The following is a 26,809-nucleotide window of genomic DNA, read 5'->3' as shown; positions in this document are numbered from 1 at the left end:
ATCAAAAAGTGTAAAGACTGTTGACACCGCAAAATGCAGTGACAAAATGCTTAAACTGATAGTGGATGGTAAGAGAATATAGAATCCCAGTGACTTCACTGTCATATATAGCTTCCATTAATGAGTTGTGTTAGCCAATCTTTAAAAAGTATATGTGTTCATATGTATGGTTTGGCTTCCTGATTCTCTTGGCACTGAATTATTCTGCAGAACACGAAGGGAATGGCTTTTGTACTGGTTATATTTATGAAACAAGCTGTTAGTAGGCCGATCTTCTCTAGAGGATGTTGCATGTGAGGGGAGTGGGAGAGAAATGAGTGATCAGAGTGATTTTCATGACCTCAGCATTGAGGAAGACAAGAAGCGGCTTACACCCTGTTCTTGAAAAGTATGACATCCGGGGGAAACTGAGTCCTGTGAAACAAAGAAGAAAAAACGGCTGACTGAAAAAAACCAGGAATTTAAGATTATGACCGCAGACATTCAGCATCTGACACAAAGTGCTGAGTAAGTTTGAAAAGATTTCTTCTCCAGCAAACAGGAACTGTTAACTAATCTACCGGCTTAGCTCTGATATATTTTTAAAAGAAATGTCAAAATTCTTGGGGTTTATTTCCTGAAAGAAAGGTCTGATCCTACAATTATCACCCATCTCAACCTGTTGAGGTTGCCTACCCTATATTCAATTTCTCAGCAAGGTACACTTTAACATGGCAAACTGAGTACTAAAAACTAGGTTCTTTTAGAGTAATTTTGCTCAGCTGGAAGAGAATAGACAGCATGGCTCCAGGAAGAAACAAGGAAAGGTTTATGTTTTAGTTGCACACCACTGAACTGAATGACTGAGTACATCTCTACTATGATCTAAAAGTCCTGCTCAAACAAATGAGAACCCACATTTAAAAGTGAAGAGCTGAAGACAGTCCTTCACTTCCTAGGGAATTCAGATTATTTCACCTCAGTGGAAGGAACTTGATTTATACACATTCAGCTTCTGATTTCACACTAGCTACTCTATCCTCAATTGGGATTTAATTTTAAAAGACTTTTAAATATTTTAAAATTTAAATTTTAAATATTCACAACTAGTATTGCAGACGATCACATCATTTTAGTGTGATTGGTAGGAGAGGTAGTTGGACAACCTGATTCAATGTTATAAAGTTATTTAATGGAAATGGATGAATTATTAATAATGAGTAGTTAAGCTGATCAACATGGAAATTTCTCTGCATAGAAGTAATAAATTTTTTAAAATTATTGCTATTGTTAGTTATTGTTATTATTCATCCTGCCTTCATGTTTAAAAAGGCTCAGAATTTGGCCCTACACACATTAGACATTTCAAAAAGTGTGAAAGAAAAAATCTTTTAGACTGACTGTCTAAATTGATTTTTCTTCCTGCTTCCTTTTGTTATATTTTATGGTAGTGTGAACAAAAAAACCTCCGTGACTCCCAATGTGAAAGAAAGAAGTGAGAGAACACAGAAGTTCCTCATGCAGACTTTAGGTCATGAGAGTTTGTGCTGGTTTATGCATTAACAGTTAAAACATGGGGAAGGCATCAATTTCCATGTGCAGTTGCGTACATTGAGCAATGTTTAACAAAAGCACAGTGCACACTTTTCTGCTTCTCTGCAGAGAAGTGTGGTAGTATTGAATTAACTGATAAATCTGTTCCTTGTTGCCTTTTATAAAACTGGGACCGCTTTTGGAAAAAACTAGGTGTTTAAAAAGTTCTATCTGAAATGGCACAAGTTCATTTTATTTTATTCTTTCGTCTGCAGATGTTACCAGTCTTTCCCACTGCATGGAAAAATACAGCTCATTTAGAGGAAATTTAAGCCTGCTGACAATTCGCTTGGCTTTCTGTTGCTGCTTGTGAACCTCACAGTAATAGTTTACGGATCATAAATTAAAAATGGTAAACTAGGACAGAGCATTGTAAAATGCTTTTAAATTACTTCTGTCATTTCATTGGTAGGATATAATGTCCGAGTTACTTAGAATGAGGAAAAGAGTGCTCACTGTGACATACTAATCACCAGTAAAGCTATGGTGCTAATCCAGGAAGACTGAAATATTCACACTGAATGATACTGGGAGAGTTATGTATCTGCCTTGACATTTCAGAAAATAACCACCAATGGTGATTATTCCTCCAAGACTCCACTGTAAACTGTATGCTGGATCACTACACTTAAAAGTCAGGTCATGATCTGCATGTCTGAAATAAAAGTTATTTCAGCTGTTGCTGGTAGTCCACAATCTTGCTCGTGTTTCGTTACATCTGTGCTCTTCTGGGACTATTTTCATTACACCAAATAATCCAATTAGTCCATTACCTGCACTTAACCTTTATCAAGACAAAGTGACATATTGCCTTACAAGCATTACACAAATGGACAAAGCAGAAGGTGCCACTTGAACATTAGTATTCCTCAGAAATTAGGTTAGCTGTAAAATTCACAAGGCCTTTCTTAGTGTTTCCTTCTGAGTAAACAGATTCATTTATAGAAAAATGTGTTGTATGTGACAGAGACATAGTATGTTTTAAAATTTCTCACTTGGATACGAGTTTTAAGACATTTGGAGGTGTAGTTCCCACAGACAGTTTAAAAAATAGTGCTGTTTCTTCCATGTTATCACCCATTTTTCAAGATGTCCTGTGCACATTGAATCCATATATGATTTACAAACCCATGAAGACTGGGATAATTCCAGTACCTTTTAGAAGGCAGATATGTAACAAGTGCCACACTGCACACTGGTGCAAAGGTCCATCTATTCCATTATCCTGTGTCCACCAGTGGCCAATATTGGATACCTACCCAAAATATAAATCAAGAGATTTACAAGCTTTCTCTAGCTTTCTCTACTGCTATTTTGTTTGGTTGTTTCCTAAACATATGTGAATTTTTTTTGCATAAGTAAGTTTCTGTGGTGCATGACTAAATAACTAGCACTACGTTGGGATATTTAAAAAGAGAAGAGTGTTAGTCTGAATCTCTTCATGGTATTCATGAGCTTATCTATGTCTTTAATATCTCTTCTGATTTGCCACTTTCCAGTCCCAGCCTATATGGTCCTTCTGTATTTTCAGTCATCTGAGTCCAGTCAGGATCTTATTTGTAGGATAGCACTATTTGTCTAAATACATATTGAATGCATTTAGAGGGTGTGCCACCCTCAAAGCAGGTAATCCTGGTCATGGCTAGAAAATGAAGACACATCACAAACATCTAAATTCAAGTGCTTTATCCCTTGGGGAATGCCTGTAAAAGAAAATGTGTTTGCTGATAGAGATGCATTACTGGCTAATCCAAATTATCTAACTTGCTCTGCAAAACAATCCCTCTGCTCCCCAAATGAATTATCTGTAAAGAATGCTTTGCTTAATTGCTGAGCTCATATTAAAATTAGCAGAAAACATGCTTTGCTGTCATTTTTCAGCTGAGCTTGAGTACTAAACTGAGTTCCAGTGACACCACTGTTCAGCACAAGGCCACTGCCAGCAATAACCAGTATTGATAGCTGATAATTATGAATGATACATATGAATGATAGCTGAAATATTTATTCACAATAACCTCGTATTAAGAATGATAGCTGAAATATTTATTCATGAACACAATTGCAGGCTACACATGATTTGTCTCTGCCCATGCATTTCCAGTGGCATGGAAATTACTTGTTTCCTGCTTGGTGTTATTTCTGCTTCAGCTGCTTGGCTCTTGCTGACACTCCTACAGCCAGGCTGCCAGGGGCACAAAGGCCAACTCCAGACCTCGGAGACAGATGTGCTCTGTCAGTCCCATCAATGAGCAAAGTGGAAGGCAGAGCCACTCTCTTGTGCTGTGGCTCATGGGGCTGTCATTTACTCTGCTCCTTCTAAAAGACAAATAAGCTCTTGAGTGGAAGTGAATTTTCTAATTGAATTATCCAGTGTCCCTGACAGAAAAGACCTTAAGAGCCCAGACCATGCAAAGAAGATATAATCTGAAAGCAAATCTGGTTCACATAGCACATCAACCTGTGCATCTTTCTGAATTTTGCCCTATTTATGACCCAATGCATGCAGTATCTGCTATTTTTGATGTCTAAGATAAAGATTTATCTCTATTTCTGGGATTGAGTGGATAGTACACAAAGCCCTTCTATTGGAATAAGAAAGGGCTGTAGCTGTCACCTAAGTTATTGGCAGCTCTCAAGCATTTCCCTTGGGATTCCCACCCAGAACTCAGTTGACACCTGTTTGTGAGGCTATGCTAATCTCCTTGGCATTGGGAAGAAGCAATCTCAGGGATGCAGTGAGCCTGGGAATGTTGTGAGACTGGAGATGTGGTGAGGCTGGGGATGTGGTGTGTGTCCAGTGCCACACCCTGCACAATGCAACAGAGTCTGGCTATGTCCTGGCTGCAATCCAGTCCCCTGAGCAGCTCTAACCCTGCTTTTTGCTTTTGAGATCCCCTCCAGGTTCTCCTCTTCAGTAATGTCTTCAGTGATCACTTTCCATCTTGCACCTCTGATTCTGTGTCTCTTACTGACATGAGAAATTCTGTAAGGTCAAGGCGGTAGGATGAATCCTTAGCAAAATTTGTGGCCCTGTCCTACAGAGCAAGGATCAGAGGCTGCCCCTACGGCTGAGGGCTGACTTCAAGGTTGCCTGTGTGCTATCCCACTCAGGAGCTAGGAAGATCTAGCTGGTCCTGTAGGATGTGAAAGTAGACAATGAGTATTCCTGTCTTACTGCAAGGACACTGAGTCAGGGAACTGTCAGGACACATCATTTCATTTGATTGTATCACTGTTCCTGACAATTTCCTCCAGATATTTACCATCCGGAATGCTAAAAAAACCCACCACATTTCCACATTTATCATGCATATTTGTTTGTTCCAGCTTCCTGACACGGGGACTTTTGCTGTCTGAATTTGCTTAGGTAATAAGATTATACACACTTCCCACATAGCCTTTTTTTGCTTAATATTTTGTTAATATTACTTGTTGTGCATTCATCCTTCATTTCCACCAATAACAAAAATGAATTTAGTAACCCTTATAAAATAATGTAAATAAAATTTCTAATTTTTATGTGTTGTGAAACATTTGAATTACTCAAATTGAAAGAAGAATAGCACAATACAAAAAATGTGTCAGACAACAGCCAAATAGGGGAAGGAGGATTCTCCTGAGTATATAATTGGACAATGCAAAGTAGGCTAGCAGAAGGTCTCAAGTGAAAAGGAGAAATCTTAACCTAAAAAGTTAAACATTCTTACTAGCTGGTGACTCAAAAGGTCTCTATAATCTGATAGTTAACTTAATTTTTCAATTTTTCTTTTTTTTACCTAGAAAGGCAGAAAAAGGGGGAAAAAGCTGTTTTCCTATTAAAAAAAATTGAAATGGTGTGTTTTGAATGACTTTTGTTTATAAGAAGTTAAATGCTATATATTAAAAAATACTGTTGCATATAGGAACCAGCAAAGAGTGGATGCATTGCAATACTTTACATGGCCTGTTTTCCTTGGGAAAAAATTGGCACTACACTATAGAAAAGTTTTTCACAACTCTACTTCTGAGGCAAACAGTAAGCCTATATAGAAGCTCTTGTACAATCTGTGGGATATAGTGTCGCTTTCTAATTTTTTGCAGGGCCAGTGAAGTGGGGCAGCAGGAATGGAACATTGAAATTCTGAAATACAGAATCAAATCACAGAAAAGAGAACAATTTATCCTAAATTTAGGTAGACCTTTTTCATGTGATTGTGATTTAACTTACTGTATAGAGTACAAGACAGCTTGGTAAAATGGTTACTAATGTTGTGATTTGCTTTATGTGCACTCTGCATTCCTTCTTTTATTTCAGTCTGTTCTATCTGAAGTTTTCATATTTATGGTGAGGAAGCAGGTAAATATGGAAAATAAGTGCAAGATTATGTAGAAAGGCAGAGTAAAAATGCATTGATGTGGAGAAAGTAATGCATACACTCTATTTATAGTCTACTTGTAGAAGTCACTGTAAGTTTGACTTTGTCTGACAGCTCCTTTCTCTAACTCCAGGCGGGTACAGCTTTGACTGGAGCAGGGACAAAAGTGGAAACAAAGTATTGACTATTCAAACTTTCAGTTGAGAAGTTAGAGTCCTGGCCCGGAGCTCAGTTTTGTCATGTATTTACTGACAATGACAAGGCACAAAAAGGTCACCTTGAGCAGAGCCTTGGTCTCATTATGAGTTTAGGCTCAGGCGTCCCTGCTGGCTTAGACCCGGTCAGAGAGGCACTGCCTCCCCTCCTGGTGGCTTTGCTTTCCTCTTGCCCCACTTCTTCACATGTGCTGCACTGAGTCAGGGAACTGTTTTTCTGGTTTAGATACAAGATATGGTTGAAGTAGAGGGCAAATGTTGTGGTTTTCATAATCAAATAAGAACACTGTTTACGAGGCTGAAAATTTTCTTGTTTCTAAAGGTTTTCAACGAATCACATTCACATCACAATGTTCAAATACAAGAGGTTTCTGAAGAGGCAAGTCCCTGAAGTGTGGGAAAAAAGCAAGGAATACATAGATGTACATAGGAAGTTGGTAGAAAAAGTAAGAGGAAGGAACAAACAGCTAAAATAAGCATGGAGTGAATAAGGAGGAAATAATATGAAGTTGCGTGTAGATAACCTAATGCCTCAAGAGAAAACAGGAAGAATAATACCAGCAGAAAAATGGTAAGCACCAAAAAAGTAATAGAAAAAGGTCACTGTTGAGTGTCTGTAAGCAAAACCACAAAACAATGGTATTTGGAGATAGTGGTAGAAGCATGTAATGAAGTAATGGTTGATATCTGACAAACTGATTTCTTTTGTATCCATATTTTCACAATGGATGAAAATGGACACTGTTCTACCAGCAGCAGCTACATACCATCATTAAAAAAAAATCTATTTCCTTTGTGAACTTCAGAGAAGTATAATCAACTTTTGATGGGATCATAATCTCTCAGACCGCAATATAATTTGAACAACAAAACCATTTCATATTCAGCCATGAAGTCTGTGAGCTTCCGGCCAAGCTGACGAGACCCTGGGACATTCCTGTGAGCGTGAGACCCATTAGAAGGATGTTAGCTGCCTCTTTGGGCCTGGAGGCAGTTGAGGGGTATGATGTGGACTCAGCTCTATAATCTTCATATTCAACACCTAGATACTGAAGAAACCATTTCAAATAGGACCATGAGAGAAAATGTGCTTCTTTACTGTCAGATCATCTTATTCTGGCTCATCAGAGCCACTTCCAGCTCAGCAAGTGGCTTTGCAGCATCACACACTTACTCATCTCACCTTCAACTGACCTGCCTAACATTGTAATTCCCTTTATTTGCAACTACATACTGTGCCTTTGAGTTTTGGATGCAGCAAGAACAACCACAATAAAATGTTCTAAAAATCAGTGGAGCAGAAAATTTTGTAGGAGGCGAGCAAGTTATATGAAGGGGTTAATACCTGAGGGGCTAATATGACAGAAAGTTTGATTTGAATTGAAATTGTACTAACACTGCAGGAATAAAACTTTGCAAGTTAGATTATGTGCAATGTGAGTAGTTACTGTCATCCTCAGATACCATGAGCAAGTACTGGAACTGTTCAGTTTGGGAAAAGTGGAAATGAAGGAAAAAGATTCCAATTTGTAGAAAACTTTACCTAAAGTAAAGCTAACAGCATGCTGTCTAACTGGAAATTGGACGCAGAAAGTAGAGAAATCTATGATTTCAAAAAGTCCTATCAGAATTTAAATTACCATAGATGCCAAGAGACTATTTTTTTCCTATCACAGATACTCTGGATGGAAGTTAGATGGGAACCTCAAGATTGGAGGAAGGCTGGGCTGCAGTGATCATGCACTGGTGGAATCTGCAGTCCTGAGGGATATGGGTCAGGTAAGGAGCAAAGTTAGGATCCAGAACTTCACCTAAGAAAATTTAGACCCTGCCCTCAGGTCGAACGGAGTGGAATAACTCTTTAAGAAAATCTTCCACAGAGTGTCAGACCTGACAAACCCCAGGAGCAAGAATATGGACACAGAAGGCAAGAGACCAGGATGGCTGAGCAGGGTCCTGCTGGAAATACTGAAGGGAAAGAAGCAAACAAAGAGATGAAGTTCAGTTGTGTAGGGATGGGGTGAGAAAGGCCAAGATGAAGCTGAAACTGACAAGGGATGCAAAGAACATCAAAAAGAGCTTCAGTGGGTGTGTTTACCAGAAAAGGAAGGACAAGGAAAATGTATCACCCCTGATAAACAGGGCTGCGAAACTTGCAACAACAGATGAGGAGAAGGCTGACATACTCAACAACTCTTTTGTCTCACTTTTCAAAGGTTTTATCTCTTCCCACACCTTTTGAGTCAGTGCAAGTTACTGACTTGTCAGCATCACTTCTGTGGCTGGGAAGACCATGGAACAAAGCCTCCCAGAAGCTGTGCTAAGGCACATGGAGGACAAGAATGTGATTTGAGACACCAGCACAGCTTCACCAGGGTTAAGTCCTGTCTGACAAACCCAGTGGCCTTTCATAGTGGACTGACTGCATCACTAGACAAGAGAAGGGCTGTGGATGTCCTGGAGTTCTGTAAATCCTTTGATATGGTCCCTCATAACATCCTGCTCTCTAAATTGGAGAGAGATGAATTCCATGCATGGAACGTCCTTTGGATAAGGAATTGGTTGAGAAGTCACATCCAGAGGGTCATGGTCAAGGACTCAGAGTCTGAGTCAGTGACAAGTGGTGCCCCCAGAGGTCTGTACTGGGACCATTCTTCTTTAACATCATCATCAATGACATAGACAAAGGGCATCCTCAAGCAAGTTTGCAGCTGACCCCAAGCTGAGAGATACTGTGGACACACCTGAAGGATGGGATGCCAGCCAGAGGGACCTGGACAAGCTCAAGTGGTCTTATGGGAATCTCATTAGCTTTAAAAAAACCAAGTTCAAGGTGCTGCACCTGGGTGAGGACAATCCGAGACAGAGTAAAACACAGACTTGCAGCACATGTAGCGCACAGATTTGCTTTTGGAGAAAGAACAAACACTTAGAATTGTATCCTAATGAGGATCTGAAGGAGCTTTCTGCTTTACAAGCCAAACTGAAATGGCTGATGAACATAACTATCTTCTTTTAATTTTTGGTGTGTCTTTTTTTTGGTTTTTTTTTTTTTTTTTTTTTTTTTTTTCTTTTTGTATGCTTTCTTTTTTGGGTTTTTTTGGGGGGGATGGGGGAGTTGGTGGGGTGGTTTGTTTTTGGTTTTTTTTTTTCTTGTTTGTTTTTTTTCTTTAAATTCAGGCTTTAGCATTCAGCCAGTTTCCTCCCAGTCTTCCGTCAGCAATAAGCATAAATCAGCCGCAGTAGGATGCTTCACAGTCACCCTGCCCGAAGGCACACACTGTTCCATACTGTTGGGCCCATGGCCTTCTCTGATTAGCTGTCCTGGAGCCTGGCAGTCTCTGGGAAAGAGGTGCACAGACTATAGCTGCATTAGTTGTAGGCAAAGGATTTGTCCCACTTCCTGTGGCAAGGTACAGAACAGATAACTCTCATAAAAAGGAAAATGAGCTGTGCGTAAGAGACAGGCAGAAGTAGACTGGAAGCTTGACATGTGGGTCGAAACTGTAATGACATCAGCCTTTTTTCCCAAGAAGTCAATAGGTGACAGATGTTGCATGTAAATGTAGATTTCCCCAGGGAGGAAAAAGAAAGGGTGAAGTAAACTGAGTTCACAGCAAAGAAATTAAAATTATGAGACCATACATCAACACTTCAGATTAAAATACATGTAGAAAGTATCTGTTCCCATAAGGGAGATGTGAGCTGGATGGAGCCTGGCAGTGAAGCAAGAATCTAAGACAATGTCCTTAATATAGAATAGGCTCCAAATAAGCTTGGATGTGGATATCATCCTCATGATTATATGCTCGGTACTCTTTAAAAAGTAAATTTTCAGCACAGACACTAAATGTCTTAGTCATATGTTGTCCTGAAAATACACCCTGTACATGTTAATTTTTGAATGTTGGTTAGAAAAGCCCACATCAGGGCTCAAATATAGTACCTATGCTGGAAAATATGGAGAATAAAAGACTTACTCAAATTAATTTGTATTCTATAAACATGCAGAAGTTGATTCAGCTCTGTCTATTTGCACAGGTCAATGTCTGGTTTGCTCTGCAACTTTGATAACATGTCTATTGCTCAAGAGTAGAGGTGATCGCTGAATGAAGATTTCACAATAGAATATTTCACAATATGCATTACTGCCCTGTTCCTCCATTCCTAAACACAGGAGTTGGTGTGGACATTGTGGTGCATATTCAAAGAACTATTGCATTTTCCACATTAGAGATATTCTCCAATCTTTCCCATGATTTGTTAATCTTCTGCCATTTCCATTGGCAGGGTGTTACTGCATAGCAGGATACTGACTGGGGAACCAGTGAAATTTTCAGAAAAAGTTTATGTTAAGCAGCTCAAGCTTTTAGGAAAATTCACAAGTCTCCAGACTGTACAAATACTCACAGGTTTTTCATAGCTTATGATATGCTAAAATTTGGTTTGCAGTGTTTTGTTGGTTTTTTTTAGACTTGAGATTAAAATTAAAGCAGCTGGTGATTCCAAGTAACTCTCCAAACTGCCTGCAAGTTTAAAGATAGCCTTACAGGATCTGGAAGTACTCATGTATGAGAGGGGGGGGCAAGAGTGAAGGAATGTATAAATAAACTCTGGAGTGCTTTTGACAGCTCAAAAATTTGAAGAATGCTGACTGTCACAGCAGTAGAAATTAAACCTGCAGTTGGGTTCCTACTTGTGAGATTTAAAAACCCAAATGGGATTCATAATTTTCCTACCCTATTCTATTCGAAGACCACAAAAAATAAAACAATAACACATCCAACCCCTTCCACTGTGACAGTTGTTGTTCAATGCTCCAACAGTGCATACATGGAGCACTTTGTGATGACTCTGTGCACAGAGCAGCAGCAGCTGGGTTACACTCCTTGGGATGCTTTAATCGTTGGGCAGTGTGATAAGCCAGCACCTGGGAGAGGAGCAGGATGCTACTGAATGCAGCTCTTGCTGGTGCAAAGGCATAAGAACAGACAAACAGACATTGCATCTACAGCCCTGTCACTATGGGGAGGTGATTAATGCACACTGGTACAGCTGGATGATTTATCACCCCAAAACAACATTAATTATTGCTTTCCCTATGGCTGGTACCAGGGCTGCAGATAGAGCTGATGATGTACATGGTGTTCTTAATTCTGGTCAGTCAAATGGGTGACACATACCCAGCCTGTAGGACAAGCCATTATATCCCCTCTTAGACTCAGCCTTTTGTGCCACCCTTTGCCTCACCAAAGAAATTGGGGCAAATACAAGGGAGTAAATAAAATGACTTGGACGTGCTAGTTCCTTACTCTAGTTCTATTGTACTTTGTACTTATAAGATTACAAGTGCATTTGCTTACTATTCAAAATAAAGATTTTTAAAAGGAAAATGCAGCATTGTTAAAGTGACTTCTGAAGTTCATTTGTAAAGAATTCTGGGAAATGTGATTACAAAAGCCTCTAGTCAAAAAGCTTTATAGTCAAGCACTGACCACAAAGTCTGCTGTCCAAAGTCTGCTCTCAAAGTAGCATAAATCTAGTTTAATACCCATGGTTTGGTGGAAGTACTCCAATTTTACACAGCAGTAACTGGGAATTGAACCTAGATCTTTGCCTTTAAATTTTTTTTTTGCCCAAAAAAGGGTAAATAGAAAAAGTATGCCTTTGACAGGGAGTCCTACAGGAATTCAGAAGGTCATCACATTGAATAATTTTCCCAATTGCTCCCCATGACTTTCCACAAAACAAACAAACAAACAAATAAACAAACAAAGCCAACAAAAAAAAACCCAACCCCAAACAGCAGCAGCTCAGTTGCTCAGTGTTGTGTCAGCTCAGCTGTCAAGAGAAAAATAAAGCAGATTTTCCTAATGTACACATGAACATAGGTGTGAAACATCTGTAGTGCGATAATTGGCTGTACAGTTGTACTGTGGGCAATAATTAGTTATTTTCAAAGGCTTTTTAAGTGTGCTGGTGAATTATGACAGCCATCACATTTATAATCATTGTAAAAAGTCTTAATTAACAAGTGAATAGCAGAACTGCAGTTATGCACTCTCTGATCTTTGCAAAGACTGAAGGCTCAGGTACAGATTGCAGTGCATGGCACAGTGCTGAGGGATTCTGTGATCAACATCTTGTTCCCAGGATGTGGTTAGAAGCCTCAGCATCCTTCAGAGTGGTGTGTTAAGTGTAAGGGCTTGTCCGTACAGGGACTTATCCCTTATTAACTCCATGTGTGGACACTCCCATTCCAGAATAGTGGGTGGACAACAAGTCCTTAAGCCAGAGAAGCATTGTCTCCCTCTCCGTGTTATCCTTGGCCATGACCCCAGTGATAGTTCTGGGGACATCTGCTGAGGAAGCTGAGGACAAACTGGCAAATAAAGCAAGGATTGCCTCCCCAGACAGCAGAGAGGGCCCATAGTCTGGGGTGCTCTCTGAAACAAAGCCCTGGCATGATTGCTTTTACATACAGCACTATGGCAGGCTTCCCCTGGAAGGAAAATTGGAATCAGCTGTGTCAACATATGCCATAAATAGAATACTTTCCTCAGGAAAATAGCCAGCAAAAATAGAGCACAGTAATCTTCAGCCCAATATTTGCATATTGCTAATACCAGAAAAAAGCATTAAAAGGGACAATGGAAGAGGATTATTCTACTTAGAAGAACAAAGCATTAAGAAGGATGTTGACCCTGGTATTAGAGTTCTACAAACCTGTGTGAGGAAAAAACAATTTCATGACAATAGATGAAAATTCAAGAGCAGCATTATGGTTATTTGAAATAGCTTGAATCATTGTAATCCTGAAGAGTCCAGCTGGGAATCCACCCACTGTGGCGTTTTGCCAAGACGAATGTGTATATCTCAAAGTGCTTCAAGGAGGCAGCTTATAAAACGGATTGAGAAAGAGACTAAAGTGTTTTATTAGAATCTCTCTCTTCTCCTAGAACTATGGAATGTAACTGGCGGATTTCCAAAGGAAAGACACAGCTAAGCCCAGTACACTGGCATTGGCAGGACTGTATGGCTGTAACCCTCCTGCGTTTAGTGTTTGCAGCATGCATTACTGGCTGATTTAATCACCATTTCTAGAGTGACACTTGGTCAAGCAGCTGAGCACACCTTAGAGCAGCTGTGCTGTGTTATTAGGGGAATGCTTGCTGCAGTGGCGGGAAGTGAAGGGCAGGGTCACATCATTTTGAGAGGCTCTTTGTCTGATTGCAATACTGAGGTGTACACATCCATAAATTGTTCCTTTCCTGTGTTGCAGGGTGAGACATACACAAAGCAAATAGGCTGTTTTCTTGAAACGTTTCCATAGGGAATAAGATTTCTGTTTCTCTCATGTACTGTAGAGAAACAGGAGCTACTTCAAAAAAATAAGCCAAGCAGATTACTGAGCTTGTTTTACTCTTCTTCCTCAGGTAGTTTTATCACCTCTTTGCATGCATATCTCAAAAGGGGCTGTTACTCTTTGTAAATAGATTGTTTTTATTGTTGTGCTGAGCAGCAGAAGAGGAATGTGGATTTGCAGGGAAGGCAGGGAAAGAGCAGTCAGCCTACCAGTGGTGCTGATGCTGACTGATACCAAGGGCCAGTTTCTCACAGCTCTTGTGACAGGCTTGAAAAGCTTATTCATTTGGTGGAGCAGCCACAGTATTACCCAGTTGTAAAGATAATAATAGCCTGTGTTGAATTCAGTAGTTTGTGATTAGGTATAGCCAAACAATCATTCATTCTGAGTAACTCACCTTTTTATGCACCTAACACTCCATCTGCTTGGGAATTAAACACATAAAAAAGGCCATTCCTGTTCCTCACTTGTAGTGGTTTACTAATACAATGCATTTAGATATTTTAGTGTCTAGATTTGAACAGCCCATGCAAAGTTTCACTATTTGTGAGTGCTTTAGCACCATCAGAGGCACACAGTGCTGTCTCAATTTACCCTGTGTGTGTGTGTGTGTGTGTGGACATGGGGGTCTGGGCTGAGCAGCTGGACTCAGAGCCCTGCTCACTGGGCTGGTGAGCGTGAGCAAGTGAGTGTGGGATCACAGCAGGTCCCAGGTTGTGGTAAACAGGCAAAAAGAAATTAAAGGAGGCTGATTATTTTGAAAAGAAAAAGTGCCTGTTTATTAAAACCAAGAACAACAGAGGACGAGGCCTCAAGGTAAGCTTAAGGCCTACGCAAAAGCCAGAGGTAACACGAACAGTTTTGTCCAACAAGGTGTTTTTCTGGACACAAAGTACTGTAGAAAGACAAGAGGTGCTCGGATCCATGGGTTTTAAAGTCTCTTAGAGGTGCAGGATTGGTGCGTTTCCAATCCACTTGTTGATCGGTCCCTTTTCTGGCGGCTGGCTGGTCCATAAAATGGGGCATTCCTGGCCAATCATTCTGGAATTCCTTGGCTGGCAAGTCTTCCAATCACAGTCGATATTAATGCCATCAGCTCATGAGGCAACTTTCTAGAAAATTCTCTCACTCAGGCTTCACCAACCCCCCCCTTCTAGTGGGCACACACTCAGGTTACAGAACTATTTAAAGTGCTATTTAACTCCATAACTTATTACTTCATAACTTTTTACATAAATTAGGTATAACAATCTATTACATTAATTAACAACTCGGAATAAAATTACATTATTAACAATTCATAACTCTGCCTATGAAAGCCAACTTTGTTTATAACAAGGTGGGACCCACTGGTGAGTAGCTTAAGTGGCCTAGGGGCCACCCTGGGGCAAGTTTCTCCTTCTTGTTACTGGAGCAGGTGCTAAGATTTTAATCTGATATTACCAGATATAGTTTATATTGATAATGCTGTACTCATGAAGGTGGCTTGTTTCTAATTTTTGTTTCATGGAGACATTTTTGATATATTGTTAACAGGAAATTTATGGAACGAAGGGCGACAGCTTTAAACTGAAAGAGGAAAGATTCAGATTATTTTCAGGAAGAAATTCTTTACTGTGAGGGTGGTGAGACGCTGGAAGAGGCTGCCCAGGGAAGCTGTGGATGCCTCACCCCTGGAAGTGTTCAAGGCCTCATTGGGTGGGGCTTTGAGCAACATGGTTTAGTAGGAAGGAAATGTCCCTGCCCATGGAAGTGGAGTTGGAATGAGAAGATTTTCACAATCCCTTACAACTCAGACCATTCTATCATTCTGTGATCCAGTGGCTGTTATTCCTACATGTCAAAGCTAGCAGAGAAAAAAAGCAACTGCTGAAATCAGGTCAAGAGACATATTGATATTTTCTGGATAATAGGAAGAGAAGGTAAATCCGTGAGTGAATGCATTTTATTTTAAGATGTGTTTTTTTTAAAAGCTTGATGTAATTCTTTTGAACCTCTGGGGACACAGAATCACAGAACAATCTGACTGGAAGGATCACCAAGTCCAACTCAAAAGTAAAAGCGTTGGGAGTGTGAATACAGGGATCAGACCCACAACTTTGGCACTATTAGCAGCATCCCCTAACCTATTGAGCTAGTCCCAGAGTACTTGATAGAAGTGATCTCATTTTTGCATGGTTTGAGTTGATGACCCTGTATTGACAGCAATAAAGACAGAGTAGAAAGACAAAATTTTGGATTTATTTTACTTCCTAAGGTGGGCAAGGTGGGTTATGTCTAAAATGTGTTTCTCTTCACTAGTGTGATAAAGGAGCTCAGGATTATTTGTTCATCTGTAGACCTACTCATTGTAGGCATTGGATGTTCAACTTGCTTTGGAGGAAGAAGTTTACATTTCATGCCATGTCTTTAGTGAAGCTTAGAGATAGCACATACAGAATTTGATACCAACCAAGGAAAATATCACAATGGAGGTCAGATTTCTTGGTTTTATTAAGATCTGAAAAAAGTACATGAATCCTGAATTATACTAGAATTTCTAAACTGTGCAGCTGTATGAATGCGTTTGACCTCCTTTTTGGTTTTTTTTTTTTGTGATTTTCTTGGGGGTTTTTTGTTTGTTTGTTTGTTTTTTGTTTGCTTGTTTGTGGGGTTTTTTTGCATACCATACAATTTCTTTATGATGTCTAACAAATATCTGTCTATATTACTAGGCTCATTAGGAGTCCCAAATATTTTTATTAAGAAATATTTTAGAACTTGCAATGAAACTGTGCTTTAAATTGACATTTACAGATTTTCCTTAGGAAAAAAGCCTTTTCAGCTTAATTTCATTTTCCTTCATTTTGTGGAAAGCATTTTCTTTTGTGACACTAGCTGCGAGAAATTTTTCTGGCTAGATATTGAGTTTGCATAATTTTAATTGGTCCATCTGTATTTGATTGATAACACAATGGAGCCCTTTAGAACAGCTATTATTTCAGCCTGACTGTATTTAATATTTTACTGTGGCAATTCCCAGTGTGAAACAATGAATATGCTTCTGAAACACTTGGCTTATATTCTGTGCTTTAGAGGATGCACAGAGAAACATCTCGCTCATAACAAGAAGCCACGTCAAGAGAGGTTCATGCTAATCTTAGCCAGAATATATTTACAATGTAATAGCAAAGATAATCCCAAGTAAGGAGCAGATATCATCCAGTGCTCCTGGAAAGCTCTCACCTTGTGATGCAGTTGATATTGGAGTGTTTCACACAGTCAGTAGCAGTTTATGGCACAGCATGGAAGCCTCACAAAAATGAGGTGTCTCAAAGCTGGCAGTTCTCCAGCTGGCAATAGGCAGCACTCTCTCTTTACAGTTAATTTGCCCCTGCACTTGAATACACTGATTTTGTGTCATCTTCACAAAAGTGTCCCTAAGGTGCTGGAGTAATCTTAGATTTTTTTTTTTTTTAATTGACCACACTGGGGATACATGGCTAAGTGTGTCTGCAAAACTTCCTTGAGAGATCAGAGAATCGTAGAATGGTTTCAGCTGGAAGGGATCTTAAATATCACCCATTTCCTGTTTTTCACCACAGGCAGGGATGCCGCACACAAGATCAGGTTGCCCAGGGCCCCATCCAGCCTGGCCTTGAACATTTCCAGGGATGGGTCATCCACAATGTCTCTGGAAAATGTGTTCCCTGGCCTCACTATCTTTTGAGTAAAGAATTTCTTCCCAATATCTAATCCAAATCTCTCCTCTTTGGATTTAAAAACAGTTTCCCTTGTTTTATTACTATCTGCCCATGTAAAATGTTCCTCTTTCTTTTTTTCATAAGCCCCCTTTAAGTACTGAAGGATCTCAACAGGGTGCCCCCAGAGCCTTCTCTCCTCCAGGCTGAGCAACCTCAACTCTCTCAGCCTGTCTTCAGAGGAGAAACATGCCAGCCCTCTGATCATCTTGGCGGCCTCGTCTTGTATTGGCAGCGCCAGAGGTGGATACAGCACTCTGGGTGGGTCTCACAGGGGCAGAACAGAGGGCAGAATCCCCTCCCTTCACCTGCTGCTCAGGGATGCAGTGCATGGATGCTGGCGCTTTGGAGACAGCCCAGGACACGTGTGGCTCTCTGGGCTGTGAGTGCCCATGGCTGGGTCATGTCCACAGCACCCCCAGGTCCTCCTGAGCAGGGCTGGTCCCAGTGACTTCTCCAGTCTGTGCCCGTGTCTGGGATTGCCCCAAACCAGGTGCAGCACTTTGCACTTGGCCTGGTAAAACTTCATGAGGTTCTTGTTAGCCCATTTCTTAAGCTTGTCCAGGTCCTTCTGGATTGTGTCTTGCTCTTCTGTTGTCAGTTTGGTGTCATCTGCAAACTTGAGAAGGGTTCTCTTGATCCCACTCTCTGTGTCATTGATAAAAATATTAAAAGCCACCAGTCCCAAGAGAGAGCCCTGGGGGACAGCACTCATCACAAACCCCCACTGGGACATACAGGCATTGACTGCAACTCTCTGGCTGTGTCCATCCAGCCAGTTCCTTATCCACCAAACAGTCCATCCTTCAAACTCATATGTCTCAAATTTAGAGATAAGGATACCCCTTGGACCACATCAAAAGCCTTACAGAAGACCAGGTAGATGGCATTGGCTGGCCAATGGATGTTTGCTTTTTCTACTCACAAAAAGAGGGTTACTATTTTTCATATGTGTGAGGAATTCCCTTCAAAAACTGCAGTTAATTCTGTATTGCCCAAAATATACACAACACTAGAGAACAAGAGAATCTCTCATTGTTTCCTTCTACACTTAAAAGGGCTTGTGACACAAGTTGGTGTTATTTAAGTTGGCCCAAAGATTTGTTCACTAACATGTTGGTTAATTCCATATTTTGTATTCACAAGAATGCCAGACTACCAGTCTGTGTGACCAAGGAAGGCAGGACTGCAGCTGTCATGCTCCAAGACCTCTTTCATTCAAGCTTTAGTTTTTAACTAAAACATATCACTCTCCTACGTATTTGGTTCCTGGCAAATGTCTATTTCTGGCTGGAGTATTGAAAGCTGCAGAGTTTTCCTTTTAGAAATGTAACTGTAGCAGTTTCCAAGGAAATTGTTTGCTCATAAAACTCATCAGGAAAAAGACAGTAGTACCTATTGTGTTTACACGTCTTTCAGCTGGTGTCTGTATTAGCAATTCGTTTTGAGGAGATTTTGTTTCTCTCTTTACTATTTGCTGTGTTTTTCCTCCAAGTTATTGATGTGTTTATCAGATTTCCTCCAAAGGGAACTAAGTCAGATGCTCCAGTCCCCTGCCTGCTGGCATCATACCCATACCTGAGCCTTTTCCCCAAGAAGGTACACAAAGGAGATACTTCCATGCCACCATCATAAATAATTTAACTTTTTTTTTTCCTTGTGTTACATATTTATAATAGTTAAAACACGAGCTCAGGCTTTTCTATTTTGAAGATCAGGTTTAGCCACGCATTTAAAGACTGGTGCTGGATCTGAAATTGTGTACAGCTCAGAACACTCTTGTGGTTCAGAAATAGCTTCAGATAAAGTAAGTTTTTGGAAGCTCAGCTGCTTTACAATGAAGTAGAATTAGTCCTGCTGTTTCTGGCATATAAGAGCCATGTCCTTTCCTTTCTCATTTTGTTCCTTTCCAAAATTACTGCAATACCTGAGTTTCCCAGAAACCTCATGACTGCTTCCAAGCTCTGGCAGTGTGTGGTAGGGAAGTGTGTAAATTTTTGGTTTGTATGTGGAGGATAAGAAAGGCTCCAAGGCTTCATGAAACAGCTAGCATGATGCACAGAAAGTTTGTTAGGGAGTCCTGAAACTAAAACTTTGTCTGCCTGAGTAACTTATGCTGACTTATATGTATATATATATATTTTTTTTTTTCATAGAATCACAGAATCATCAGTGCTGGAAAAGACCCTCAAGATCACCTTTCCCACCATAGTCACCCTAAACCCTTGTGCCACATCCAGGGGCCTCTTGAAACACTTCTAGAAGTGGCGACTCCTCCACTTCTGCAGCCCAGGACAGATTTGTCATCCTTCAGATGGCTTCCTAACTGGTGTCAAAGGTGCAGACTGGCTGTGGACAGCAGTCCGTGTTTAGTGATTAAGCCATGCCACTTCTTGCCTGCTTCAAATATTGGCCCTGTAAAAAGCCCAAAACATATGAGCCAAGATGACAAGGAAGAAAAAGTTGTCTCTAGCTATCAAAATGAAAAAGCAAGGGTTTTAAAAACTTTAACTGGTGCTGAGCAATCTTCAGTATTACAAGAGCATTTCAGCTTACTCTGTGTGTTTCAGATAAATGTGAGAGGCAGAGGGAAAAACAAGTGAAATAGAATTTTTTTAAAGAAGACTCAAGAAAACTTTATACAAGAAATTTTCAATTAATTAAAAAATTGGGTTATTGATGAAACAGACAAAATTTTATTCTTTGATGTTTGAATAATATTAGTGTATAAAGTGTACCTATTGTAGAAAATTATTTTCAATGCTCATCCTGAAGAAAACAAAGATCTAATATAATACTAAAAAAAGTGAAGTTATAGAAAAAGCAGAGTAGGACCTTCTCAGAAATGCACAGCCTGAGCACAGTGGGCAAAAAACAAATATCCAAATGGCAGTTGGATTTAAAGGAACAAAACATCCTCATAATGAGAGTGATTGAGCAGTGGAACACATTCCAGAAAAGACATGAAATTTCTCTCTTTGGAGATTGTTAAAAGTCAGCTAATAACACCTTATACTTTCAGAGATTTCCTTGCAGGAAAACCTGCAACCTGCATTAGGCTAACTAGCACGCTTTTACTTTTTTAGACCTAAATGTGACTTTTTTGGTTACAAAACGTAAGCCAACAGATGGAGGTAAGGATCCAGGCAGAGGCTTGCTTATAACCCTGTGTTTACCAGATCTCTGTCTTTGAAGAGTAGGGTTGCACTCTCATGCAAAGCCTCCTGTTCTGTCAGGAGCTTGTGAGTTACAGTAAACAGCAGAGACACATATTTTTCTGTGTGAATTTATTATTTCTCATTTTCTTTAAAATTCTGTAAATATTGTAATTCATCATAAGAAAATTAATTATATTTTAACAGTATCTTATTCTTTTGAGGAGAAAAAGGAGCTTTGATTTGAAAGAGTTTGTTTCCTTTGAGGCACAAAAAAGTAAAAAAAGAAGGTAAACTACATGGCAGAACAGTTTTCATTGGTTTCTGTCAGGTTCAATTCAGAGACTGCTTTGTGTGCTTTTTTTACCTTCAGTAATCAGCAGTTAAGATGTTGCATATTTTAAACACATTTTCTAACAGAAATGGGGAGGAAATTGAACTGGAAAGAGAAAAAAAAGATTAAGAAAAATCCCAAGATATTAGACTTTTTTCCAAATCCTTAAGAATTTCTTTTTGCTAGGATACTTACACAATATATCCTTTTGAAGAATTGCATTGTTTGTAAATATTTTATGAAAGGGGATCTTAGATTAAACCCTGTTGAAATATTAATTGGAAAGATTTCAACCAGCTCTGACAAATAGCCTTTAGCTTCATAATGTTCATTAGAGTCTGTTTTGTTATCTAATCAGCAAAAGCAGTGAAACAGATTCCCTTTACATGCCAGGAAGGCAAAGGAGGAATAATTCAGTGCTGGGATGCTAAACACAAGTGCTGACTGGAAACACATCTACAAAAGTAATGGGCTAAATTCATGGTAATGGTCTGTATTTTAAAAGAAGGGGGGTTATCTCCTATTGCAAGCAACATTAGTTTTCCCCGTAGAGGTCACTTATCAAAGTGTTTGGCCGCACTCCCCTGCTGTTCAGCAGCAAATCTCTGCAAGAACGCCTCGGCAGGCCTAGGAATATATGGTGTCTATGTTCCCTGCTTCCTGCTTTTGTTAGCTGAATTGCTGCTGGACTCTTTCCAATCACAACATTCTGTAGCGTACTGGCAGCACTCTTAAGAATTTGGTTTAAAAGCCAGAAAAACTGGAAAGGGTGACAGGCACCTGTTTAGGGGCAGATCTGACAACCTGAACTCACTGGTACCACAACATTTTCAGAGAAAAAAATTCAGGCCTTAGTCAACCACAATTAAACACAATTTAACAAAATCTTTTCCCTGCATGCTTACTTGAGTCCCTTGCTGGGTAGCAAACACTTCAATGAGTGCTTGGAATTTTTGATAAAATACATTTCAGAGAGATTCACATTCAGATAAAGATAGGTATATTCAAATACAATATTCTTCCTTATTATCTGTGTAATTAATGATGCAGCGATAGAATATGCTGTGACTTGAATGATGCCTGAAGGAACTGAGAGACTTGCAGGAAACCAGCAAGGGAAATGTGCATCAGCTCTAAGCTATGCATGACGTTTCCCTCTGAATTAAATAGCTGAAAGTGTACTTAAAAGGCTTTTCCTTGGGGAATTTCATGAATAAGAATGAAGATCCTAGGCAGCTTATCTTAGAAGCAAAATACTCTGTCCTGGACAGGAAGAAATAATATTTACCTTTACTTCTTTGGATTTGACACTCTGGTGCTTATTGACTTATTTCACTGGGAATTTTAGTCAGCTTTTAACTGCAGGAAAACAATTTCACAGTTAGCACTAAACATACACAGGATTTTAGAAAGGAAGGGTAACGGTTATTTCCTATCTCTGTATGAAATCCTTTTGAAGTCAGTCCTTCTCTCTGTTATAATCTTAAAGCTTTTTCTCTAAGATCATAAGCATTTTATTGAAGGGACAGGCCTGAAGTTCTTCGGAGGGAATAAGAATATTAATTCTGTAACTGAAGTGCATCCAAATTTGAAGCCATGTACTTGAATGCCATTAAAAGGAAAGCTAGGATGCAAACATCAGTTATGCATTAAATTAGTAACCAGTATTTCTGCACCATTAATTTCATTCTGATAATAGCTGACACTGTTAAATCAACTCATCACCTCATTCTTATGCTGTCAGTGTGAAAACACAGTCGGTAAAAATAAAAAGTTTCAGCAGAAAAATGGTCAATGTGCCATTATATGAAGTGTGAGGGTAGATCTCTTTTTACTAACAGAAATCTCTTTTTCTACAGGCAAAAGAGATTTACAGCTAAATACAGTAAGTTAAACTATATATCACCATTCCCTCTTTATAATGTACATTTTAGTAATGCTGCAAAATGCAAAGCAACTGTAAAGTTCATTGAAGAGGAAACTAAACACTCACCACATAACTTTACTGTAGCTTGTTACCCACCTCTCCATCCTTGCAGAACGACTTTTGGAAAGCCCAAGACTTTAGAACAGTGTCCTATATTAGTTTCTGCAGTGGTGGAAATTAGATCCCAAAGAAATGTGCTTGAAAACATTCAGTGTTTCTTGCTTCATGAAGAAACATCATCAGGAGGAGAAAAATGTGAGCATCTGCTGTTGAACTGCAGAAAGGAACAATCAGTGCAGGAACCTTAATGGAAAAGCAAAAGTCATGGCAATGAAGTAGTGTAAGAGAAAATTAAATCAGGCTCAAATATGTTGGATCTGTTGACAAGATGTTGAGGTGGTTTTCTGGAGCTGATGTTCCAAATTGATCCCCAAATCACACTGCTATACTGTGACAAATGTTTCCATTGCCAATCTAGAAACAGGCTTGTAATTTCCCCATGTAACACGTTATAAATACAGTGTTAATGCACTGTATTTATAGAAATTGTAGAAGTTGTGAAAGGGATGGATTCTAAGTTACTGAACTTTTAATGAGAATTCTAAATGGAGGGAAAAGTAACTGGTCTTTACAAATGATGCAGTTCCTGCTGTTAAAATGAGTCAATAAAGGGCTGCAGGCGCAGCAATTGTCATATGTAGTCACTGGTGTTTGCTTCTGAACCTGGTCAGAGGTTATGCAGCAAATTGCACAGTGAGATTTCTTGACACCTGTGGGAGAGATGCAGACACTTCTGCTTATGATGAGCATATTGCCTGAAGACAGAACAAAAGGATGTACGAAGGACTCAGTGATTTCTGGGCTAATTGCTAAACAAATGCTGAAATAAGAGTCAGAATTTTTTATGGACTGTGCTGCTGTGGGTGTTTTACACAGTCGGTCTCTCTATAAAACTCAGCCTCTGGAAAACACCACTGTATTTCCTCTTGTTCTTAAGGGGCATAAATTTAATGTCACAATGGATGTTATATGGTATTTTCTGAAGCTGGCTGGTTCGGTGTTCACAAAAATAACTTTGCAATTTAACAGGCAGGATTTTGTATCACACCAGAGCAATCATTATTTGACTACTATTTGCCATCAATTCTCAAATAGATACGTATTTCTAGAACTCCAAAACCTCTAGAATTTCCGAAATGTACAGGTACAGGTACTCAATACTTAAGTGGAAAAGTACGTACATTCCTAAGATTTCTATTATTCCTCTTATTATTTCAGACCTCCAGAAGTTTCCTGCTGACAATGGCAGAAATTCCCTTCCCCCAGAATCGAGCCAGGCTGCAGTTTTCCATAGTAGTTAACATGCTGCTACATATTCTCATTTTCCTACAAGTACATGCTCTGGGTTTCAAGTGCTTGTTAAACACAGCCACAGTAACTTTGTGGGGAATCATCCCAGGAGAACCTCTGGAAGCTTGAAACAAAGAATTCAGTGTACAATAGGCATCTCAGAGTTTCCCAGAATAATGAGCAGTACACATGACACAAAGGATTTCTCTGGTTTGAATGCTGCCTTTTTACGAGGAAGTGAGTTGGAAAAGGCTGGGCTTATTTATAAATAAAACATAAATGTTTGGATGCTTATGTAATCAACAGCATGACTTGCTCAAAGTACAAGTGTGTAAATGTCAGTTCTAATTCTCTGTTCCCTCACATCATAGAACAACTGATAATATCAGCATTTATAGCATTTTTAAAGTTTTGAAAGAAAGCCAGAATCAATATCATGACTGCCTTCTTATGCAGTGTCTTTCAAGATAGGATATTGCTTAATGATGATCTCCTGTCCTGGCTTCTGCTATCCCTAAAATAATGTTGACAATAGTGGCTTTGTTTTTTTGAAGTACCCCAAATTTTGCTGGCATTAACAGATTCAGCCAAAAGGAAAAGATCCATAAAAAGTGTAGGCCTGGTTCTTCTCTCCCTTCTCACTTTTTTACTGACCCTAGAAGAACTGATCTCACTGACTTACTTTGGAGCTAGCCCTGACTCAGCCAAGCCCTACAACACTTAACTTCCATTACACAGGAGATCCTTTTCCTGTTCACAAATCAGACTATAAGCACTTAATCCAGTCCCACTAGAGGCCCAGGCAGGTAGAAGCAAGAAGTTACTAGGGTGCCAGAAATTAAGACCAATCCAGGGAAGGCTGAGCAGAGCACCTACACACTAACACATCATTGGGAGTCATAAACCCTCTTGCTTCATCTGCAAACAATCACAGGGGTGCTTTTTGCCATGAAACAGATGGTACAGGGGAAAAAATGTGTTCCCTTCTCCTCCTATTAGCATCCTTGATTTTCAGGAAAACTGAGGAGTCCAAAGCCCTGATGCCTGCTCCTGAAGGCTTAAAGGCCCATGCTTGAGGCAGTGAGGTAGTTCACTGAGAGGGGAGCTTGTCCAGTCCTCACATGCTTGGCCACAGGACAGCAATGCAGGGAGGCAGATGTTTCAGCTCACCAGACCCACAGCACTGTGCGCTTGCTGCGCTCTGTAATCCTGACAGAACTCCAGCACTGTTTCCTCTCTCCACCTCGAGCCTCTGCCCAGGTTTTAGCCAGTTGCCAGCCACTGTCTGCCTCCAGTGGAGAGAAGCTACCTATGGATTAACATATCTTGCTTCTCCAAAGCCCTTCACCTTGCTGTAGCCCTGCCCTTCACTGAAAGCTAACCTCTATGCCATGGTTTACAGTGCAATTGCCTAAAAACCTTTCTGGGTTTCAGCCAAGTACATTGCAGACTGAACTGGTTTTACTCCAGCCAGCATGGGAAACACTTATCCTGATTGTGAGACAGATTGAACGTTTTGTAGTTAGATCAGTGTGAAACACCAGGTAAAGTAAAGTTGGGAGAGGTCTTTGGCAGAATTTTAGCTGTGGTGTGTCAGGTACTTTGATTGTACGTGGGCAAGCACTGATGTAATCCAGAACAAGAAGATTATGTACAAACCAGTTATGATTTTACCAGGGTATGCTTGACTGACCTCTATAAATACAGTAACAAACTGTAAGGCACTGTTTCTCAACCTTGTTTACAGCGGATTCTTTTTTTAGTTATATCCAATTCATTAAACAAAAAATCTAACACTTAACTCCAGCTGAACTACCAAGCACTGCCTCTATGGGAAAATATTTCAGAACAGACACAGTGACACATATAGAAGCCACTTCCTTCTATAATCAGAAAACATTTTGGCCAGCGAGGTTTTAGGTCCACACAGCAGTCCTTATCCTTGCTGGAGTCCCCATGGGTTCACCTGAGAGACCACAGCACAATTTCTTTATGGGATAAGAGGGAGGACACACCTTCATCTTGCCCAGGTGCAGGCTTGGGATGCAGCTGGGTCACATCTCCAGGAACACAGGCACAGTCCTTGCCCCAGCATAGGCCTAAAAGGAAACAGGGGATGGAGGAAAAGGAAAGATCCAGAAAAAGGATAGAAAAACATATAGCCTGGGAGAGAGAGAAGCAGCAAATAAACATGCAGCATGCAGATACAGACTCCAAACTGAACCAGATCTGTTCACATGTCTTTTTCAGGTTGAAGCCACAGCTGGCCTCAGGGAAGAGCCAGTCTTGAGAGAAACAAACTATTTTAAACTGGCCTCGTGCTCCTGCCCTTTCACAGTGAGTCACACTGTTCTGCCTGCTGCCAGCTTCAAAGCTCAATTCCCTGCTAGGACTTTGGTTGAAAATGTCTGGAGGCCCATACGTACCTACTGACAGTGTGCTCACCTTGGCTCCTAGAGAAATTGCGGGCTGGGAGGGATTGGAGTATCCCAAACTATTGAAAAAAAAATTCCAGAAAAAGGAAAAAATAAAACTGAAATCACAAGGCTGCTGGGAAGTGCAAAGTGCAATGTCAGCACTGTGCTTGCCTGTTGGGCCAGCAGAGGTAGGAGATGCAAATGACTCTGAGCCACAGTGGGTTTTTACTGAAACTGTGAGTGGTATAGCTTGAGCTGGATGCTAAAAAGTAGCCAAAGCAGTACCACCCAGAGAAAAATAAAGACAAGACTTAAACTGTAGAATTCTTTTCATGGTGTGTATCTGGGTAGAGGACAATTTGCAGTCAGATTTCG

General features: G+C 40.0%; 1 protein-coding gene across 4 annotated transcripts in view; it reads right to left on the bottom strand.

Moving 5' to 3' along the window:
* SNX18 (sorting nexin 18) overlaps positions 1 to 26,809 on the bottom strand; it is a 98,494-nt gene that overhangs the window by 10,654 nt on the left and 61,031 nt on the right. Inside the window, exons 3-5 of one of the 4 annotated variants that reach the window (XR_010031118.1) lie at positions 26,033 to 26,116; positions 22,764 to 22,941; positions 20,524 to 22,099 (exon numbers count right to left, since the gene is read on the bottom strand). The exons of 1 other annotated variant lie outside the window; for it this stretch is intronic. The gene's annotated coding sequence lies outside the window, so the exon portion shown is untranslated. Of the gene's footprint in view, positions 1 to 20,523; positions 22,942 to 26,032; positions 26,117 to 26,809 lie in introns of those variants that run through there. 2 more of the 4 variants (XR_010031117.1, XM_063180046.1) reach the window with 2 other exon arrangements.

Source organism: Melospiza melodia, chromosome Z, assembly GCF_035770615.1.
Source record: "Melospiza melodia melodia isolate bMelMel2 chromosome Z, bMelMel2.pri, whole genome shotgun sequence".
NCBI classification, from domain to species: Eukaryota; Metazoa; Chordata; class Aves; order Passeriformes; family Passerellidae; genus Melospiza; species Melospiza melodia.
This window is presented reverse-complemented; position numbering and strand designations above follow the sequence as displayed.